This window comes from Schistocerca nitens, chromosome 7 (genome assembly GCF_023898315.1).
Source record: "Schistocerca nitens isolate TAMUIC-IGC-003100 chromosome 7, iqSchNite1.1, whole genome shotgun sequence".
Lineage (NCBI taxonomy): Eukaryota > Metazoa > Arthropoda > Insecta > Orthoptera > Acrididae > Schistocerca > Schistocerca nitens.
In genome coordinates, this window is record NC_064620.1 from 471,066,547 (window position 1) to 471,074,220 (window position 7,674).

Consider the following 7,674-nt stretch of genomic DNA (forward strand, 5'->3'; position numbering starts at 1 on the left):
TCACTTCCAACCTCAAAAGAAGGCAGTCGTCCCGGTAAAGTTGGACGGAAGTAATGTGAGAAAGGGGAGAGAAATGGAGAGCGGAAGAAGAAAGGTTGTGGGGACTTTTATTAGATTTCTTGCAGAGTTCGATAGCAAAAGTTTTCGTCTGATACGACGGTCCGGTGCGGACCCAGGGACTTTTTTGTGGCAAATTACCTGGGCGGCGACGAAAGCTGCAGCTCGCAGCCGCGGTTACTAGCACGGGAAGCCAATTTCGAGGAGCGGGCCAGACATATTCTTTCGCCACATGCAGAGGGATACCAAGGGAGCGGTAAGAAAGTTTTCCTCGCATGCCACTTCGATAGGCGTTAGTCACGGGTGTTTAAGGTAGGCATCAACGGAAGGAACACATGACACGCCTAGGGCAGCATCATATACTACGAAGTGGTTAAACAGCACGTAATTACGCTTCAATCAAAATCATGACAGATTTCAACGGTTGATGGCAACTATGAAGTAAAAATGTCTAAAATTATTACACGAAATGCCCCGTAATAATATGCGGTACTGCAATTCTTGTTTCTCCCAGCTCTGCAACACACAGTTGGTGGTGGTGGTGAGTGTTTAACGTCCCGACGACAACGAGGTCATTAGAGACGGAGCGCAAGCTCGGGTTAGGGAAGGATTGGGAAGGAAATCGGCCGTGCCCTTTCAAAGGAACCATCCCGGCATTTGCCTGAAACGATTTAGGGAAATCACGGAAAACCTAAATCAGGATGGCCGGAGACGGGATTGAACCGTCGTCCTCCCGAATGCGAGTCCAGTGTGCTAACCACTGCGCCACCTAGCTCGCAACACACAGTTTAAACAATAATAAATGCGAGTGCAGATTGTGCAACTCAGCTAAGGGTAAGCCGATGAATTCTAACGAAGGATGAGGCAAACTGTTACGAATTGTAAGTTGTCGATTATCAATACAGTTACGCTCAAGTAAACAATCCATTATAAACGAACGACGAGCAAAGTGTTGTCGGAGGAGAAACAGTCACTATTGCGGTCGGGACTGTTTATGTTCATTTTAGAGTACAAAGAAAAACCTCTCTTCTCAAAGATTAAAGGGTTGTCAGTTGTACAGTATCGATTGTCAATACAATTGCATCTGAGTAAGCAATAGGAACTGTGTTGTGATGGAGAGTTGTTAAACTGTGTATGACAGCGTAATTTTCTAAATGCACATATACAGCAGATTCGCCGAGAACAGTTTATTCTAGTTTTCCAGAAATATATAAATTAAATTGTGGGGAAGCTAGAACTTACTTTGAATTCGTCGGTATTGATTGTCACTCCTATATAGGAGAGACACTCTGCACAGCAAAAGTCATCGATTCAGCCTTCAAACAATCAATGAGTCCATTACTTATCACGCCGTTGGATGTAACTTTGTACTTGGGGAGGCTCCGCCTTGAGAAAAACATGTTCTATTTTTTATTTTATTTTTCAGATATGTTTCACTGAAGTTCCAGCATTATAAGTGGACTTTGATTATCTTTCTACAGAACAAGGAAAATGCACTTTACTACTTGAACACATATAAATTTGAGTTTTTAAGACAGTGTTTCCAAATTTGAAAAACCGACAAAGTCTTGTGTATACATCTAGTTACCACATGCTGTGGTTTTCCTTGATTTTCCTGTTTTTTATTGCAATTGTTTTCTTTCATAGTTTGTCATCTGCAACCATATAAAACTTAACCTAAAACAGTTATTTTATTCGAAATTTTACGTCAGAGAATGTTACGATTATGCGTAACACTAATTCTACGTGGAACACTGTGTGTATGAATGTGTGTATATGTGTCAGCATTACGTCTCACTTACTGTTAACTTCACTGTGAAGATCTGCACTAAGTAATTTTCGTTGTCACTGTTTACAAACTAAAGAAACAAGATGGCGAAAAGCTTAACAGTTGAATATCTCTCGGACGGAAGTTTTGAATCTTTGTGAGTTGTGAGGTGAGGCTAAGTCAATTATAAAATTTTATTCTAATCATATAGGAAACTTACAAGAACATCATTTTTCAACAAAGCCTCCTTGCGTTTCAAAGCACTTTGTCCATCGCTGTACACGCTTCGTGATACCCTCATAAAAGAAGGTTCTCGGTTGAGATGGAAGCCAGGAATGCACCGCTTCTTTCACTGCCTCGTCCGAGGCAAATCGCCAGCCCTTTAATGCCTGTTTGAAAGGAGCAAACAAGGGATAGTCAGAAGGGGCAAGATCGGTACTATATGGTGAATGATCCAGTACTTCAAATTTAAGTTTCTGGAGCGTTTCAGTACTGTGGGCAGCAATATGCGGACGGGCATTGCTGTGCAACAAACACCTTTTGACAGCAATCCTCGGCGTTTGCTTCGAATTGCAGGCTTTACCCTGGCAGTAAGAATCTCACTGTAACGTACTCTGTTTAATGTTGTGCCCCTTTCCCCATAATGTTCCAGTACTGAACCCTGTGCTTCCCTAATAACCGTAAGCATCAGTTTTACTGCGGATGGTTGGGGCATGAACTTTTTCTTGCACGGCGAATTTGGATGTGTCCATTCCATACTCGGCCTCTTAGTCTCCGTCTCGTAATGATAGATCCGTGTTTCGTCACCATACTCGGCCTCTTAGTCTCCGTCTCGTAATGATGGTTCCATGTTTCGTCACCAGCAATGATCCTGTCTAAGAAGTTGTCCCCTTCTTTACCGTAGCGATCCAAATGTTTTTTGCAGATGTCAAAGCGCATTTGTTTATGCAATTGTGTGAATTGTTTTGGGACCCATCTTGCACAATCTTTATGAAACCCAAGTGTGCTGTGGATGATTTCGTAGGCATAACGCTGACTAATCCGCAGACGATATGCACCTCGTCAATAGTTAATCGTCTGTCTAGGAGAATCATTTCAAGTGAACGCTCAATGGTTTCTTCATTTGTGGCGAAAAACGGTCGTCCGGCTCGGCTCCTTCATCGTGCGTAACACCTGTGCGACCATTTAGGAATATTTCAGTCCACTCGTAGACACTTCGATGTGGCAAAAAACTGTTCCCGTTCTGTACCGAAAGTCTTCGATGAATTTCGTCCCCTTGTAACGTTACCGCCCTATACGGACGTACGTTAGCTGTATAAAGCCTGTACTGTAATAAGTTCACGGGCTTCACCTTATAAACAAGGATTTTAGTACATAAATTGACCGCGTGTACCTAATAGAAGCAAGATCGGACTTGTAATCAGTAAATAACTACAGTGATGCGTCAAACATATGTGAAGCACAATTGCTCGTTCGCATGTACAAGAAGTAATCACAGTAGATGCTACCTTTGATTAATAATTCGGTCGCCAGCCTACTTAGGCAATGAGTGAGCTTTTCCTTGTACAAGTTGTTACATGTACAAACCTAGTCACGCGTAGTAATGATGCGTTATATGGCAAAGTTTGGACCCGGAAAAATCCACTGAACTAAAGCTTTCTATCTTGGTACTAATTTGGACGAGACAAATTCACACAACACCACACATCAATGATTACTACAAATTGCATTTTTGTATATTGATCAGACTGAAATCGGGCATAGATTGCCCTAGGATACCCAGTTTTGAAGCCTACATATAATGTCACTATTAAAATTGAAAAACAACACTAATGCACTTAGGATTAATGTAGAACTTAACTTTACTGGTCAAATCTGATAAGCACATTTCAAGGTTTGAAAGAATGAACAAGAACAAGGGGGGGGCCCTGAAACTGTTAATTACTAAAAGTCAAATTAACACTCAAATTTCTCAATCAATGGATAACTAATCTTTTGTTTTGCTTCTGAATAATTTAACTGTCATTAGTTCTGTCTCAAGTTAATTAAATAGCATCGATAACTCAATTCAAAAGACTATCTTTCAGTTTATTTATACTTCTACCAACATTTGCAATAGTTCACAGAACTATTGCATTTCTTTATAGCAAAAGTTTGATTGCTGATAATTCTCATTTGCACTAATTATAAACTTTCAGTTCAGGATACTCGGGTTGCACAATACGAGGTAAGGATCCTGTCTAGGTCAGTGATCAGGATAAGTCATGGCTAAAGCAATTCTGGTAAAATTCACGTTATTATTACACAATTAGAAACAGTTTCGACACTGGTCCACACATTTACACTTCTAAAGATGAAATAAAGGTTTGACCTGTGCAAGTCGGTGCGGCGGTTGGCGGGCAGCGAGGTTACGGGCAGCACGGCACACATACAAGCGCGGCTAAGGCTCACGCTACATAGGCACTTTCCATCTTCTTAGCGTCGTAATCTTTCCAATATTGTGCCTCAGGATATAGCCATGCCAAGTAGTCATCGGAATCGGGGCATCCGAGGCTCAATGTAATCCACTTTTCCTAGGTAGCCTCCTCGGTACAGTACTTGTTCCTCGGATCAATTTACCACTCCGACTCTTACTATTGCTCGCCTTCGACTAACTACTGAGCCCGTTGTGCCGAACCGCGCCCAGTGTGCGTTTTCCCGCGCTCGCCTGCCTCCACCTTTTCCCGCTCCCCTACAGGTAGGGTATTCACCACAGGTTTTCTATTACACATATTCTAATGCATTACCTACGTATGGACCAAGTGTTTAAATTACAATTTCCACATTTTACAATATTTTTAACATTAAGTACACTTTCTTTTGATTATCACATTCTCTGAAATCTAACATAAATAATAATATTCATTACAAAAGTTACTCGCAGTTTCTTTAACATCACTATACGAGCCGAAAAAGAAGTTCAAAACCCTGCCAACATTAACTTATCTAAATTCATAGAGGAAAAAATTATTATAGATACAGTTGTCGTTACACATGCCCCTGTTTCCAGTAATTTTCACAACGTGTAAATTTAATGGGAACACTAAATATTACATTTATACAGTTGTTCTGAATCCTTTTACGTAAATGTCCAAAATTTTATACCACCTACTTCCTTTCACTCACATTATATAGGTCTATATTTTTTTTAACATACCAAAAACATTTACTTGTCATTTACTCAAGTGCCTTTTGCACAGTCCAACTTATCATCATAACATTACTAAAATAGTAATTTAATTATTTTTCCTAAATTTATCAAAGAAATAATTTAAAACTATGGAATACAAACATTTAATTACAAAACAATTGCATATTTTGCACACACTATAATGTAATTTGTCGCTGCTTGCTTTGAATAGCAGTCCATTTCCTTACTTACTAAACAAAACACACACACACATATATATTCAAAAAATTTAACTACACATATTTGCTGCCTATTGTGCGGATTTGGGCAGTCCTTTTCACTTCATATTGTCACATCTCCTGGATCACATTTACAATTTTCCATCGACTATTTATCTGTCCTCATTGGTATTAGACAGTACTTCATATTATGGTTCATACACTGCCCATTTTCATTTTTGACAGCCCCATCTTTTATCTGGCTTATAGCCTTTATCCCTTCTCCATACATTTTCACAGTTACGGTACAAGTGGTAATCTGAAACTTACATAACTACATTAGCACACTTTCAAGGGTATACAGACATTTACAAAGATTAGTTACTTTTAGAATAACTTGGGTTCAGCATAAGATACAGCACATTTATTGCTAGTCGTTTTCTGATTATTCTTATATCACTCATTTCTAGGAACATACAGTTTCAGGTCCACAATATTTCTTACACCTAAAGGTCTTTTGGATTTTGGGTAGATCAGGTAGTAAGCATTGTCGTGTGGAACATTCTGTATTATATATGGTCCATTATAAATATATTTAAATTTTGAAATTTCATGGTTTAGTTCACTAGACTTTTCGTGGGTTTTTTAAAAGAACATAATCTCCAATTTTAAATTTTGAAACTTTTAAATTTTTATTGTGTCTTTTAGATCTAGCTTCAGCTTTTTGCTTTGCCCTTTTTATCACCAATTCTTTCTTTTGATCCAACCCCAAACTTGTACAAGGTGGAAACTCTAGTTTTTCTTCAATTAAACTTTTACTACTTCTGCCTAACAAAATTTCTTCCGGTGGGAATCCTGTAGTTTCATGATGTCATGTGTTCATGACATTCCCAAAATCCGATATAAATCTGCCCCAGACTCCAAATCAACAAAACAATAATTCACTTTCAGGTAACGCTGAGATACAGTAATAATAAAGTCATGCATAATACTAATAATATATACAAATACAGTATCCTGCCCCCAGTCTCTTTATTAACAAGGCAGTCTTTTAGGGTTCATAAAACAGTCACTTAAGTCTGGTGGCTTTTTAGGCCTCTTATTTTCTACATCTTTCACTAAGTCATTCAGCTCTTGCCAACGTTTCGTTTCATCAGGCGGCTTTTTAGGTTTTGAAATTTCAAAGTCTTTAGCAAGGTACAACATTCCCTGTTCTGCCATCATTTTATCAGGTGGTTCTTTCTGCTCCTGTAATTCGCACTCCTTCAAAACATTTATTAAGGCATACCCCAGTATAGTATCATCTGGAGGTTCCTGCAAATTATGCCCCTGTTTTACATTACTGAATAATTCATTCGGTTTTTGCCCACTTCTATTTACTGTAACTTGCTCTGGAAAATTTTCACTAATTTTCTCATACCCTCTTTCAGTAAAAGTATATTCACTTTCGTTTACACCTGCAAATTCATCGTCACTGGAGTCATCACTACTATCTTCCTCAGCACCAGATTCACTTAAGTACGCTACTTTCGCACAATAGGGAGAGTTAGTATATTCATTTTCGTCCGTATTTGCGTACCTTTCATCATCCGAACTATCGTCGGAATCCGACCATTCCGGATCGCTTTCAGGTTCTAACATAAAAGCTTTTCTGAGACAGGCACTAAGTTCCTCCTCTGTATTGTCGTCAGGCTTGGATTTCAATTCAATCTCCTCTTCTGGCAAAACGGCCTCATCCTCAGCTTTATTCACATCCACTGTTACTTCATATTCGGTGTAATCCTCGTGGACTTTGATTACTTTCAGGTAATCATCTGCCCCTTCTCCACGGTGCCTCTCGGTAGCAGCTTGTACTATTGGCGGACTGTTAGCAGAAGTTATTTCTTCGTCAATGCTGAGGATTTCATCCTCCAGATCTTTCCTACCCTTAATCTGCGTCCTATTGGCGGCACGCGTACTTTGCGCGGCGCTATTTATTCTCTCCTCTTCCAATTCGGGCCACGTCCCCTTATCGACGTCCCTACTATCTCCTTTTTCACTAACTAATTTCTTTGCCTCATATTCCTTCTTAAAATCCTCCCACTCACATTGCTTCAGGCCCTTGTACAGATCATCGATCTGCACACGCCAATCAGTTACTTCTGCTAATTCATCATCGCCTTTTATCTCATTGCAAACACTGCTAACCGCACCTCTCTGTGTATTCACAGTTTCCTTTATCGTTTCCTTTGCCACGGAATTATCACTCGTAAAATTTTCATTAGCCCTGACGGCTATGTTCGTATCTACTGCTGCCGTATTTCTAGCGGCTTCTTTCCTAACAGATGTTCTGCTAGGCTGGGCCGTTGCCCTCTGATGCTCCACTCGCCTGTTAACATGTAGCGTTCTGTGCGGCAGAAATGAGTCATTCTGGCTCGCAGCTGACGCTTGTTTCGCTACCACACGCCGCGGCATTCCATGCC

General features: G+C 39.9%; 1 non-coding gene across 1 annotated transcript; it reads right to left on the bottom strand.

Moving 5' to 3' along the window:
* Positions 1–759: 759 nt before the first annotated feature.
* Trnaa-cgc (transfer RNA alanine (anticodon CGC)) lies at positions 760–832 on the bottom strand. The gene has a single exon. It is a non-coding gene; the product is annotated as a tRNA-Ala (tRNA).
* Between the last annotated feature and the right edge of the window lie 6,842 nt (positions 833–7,674).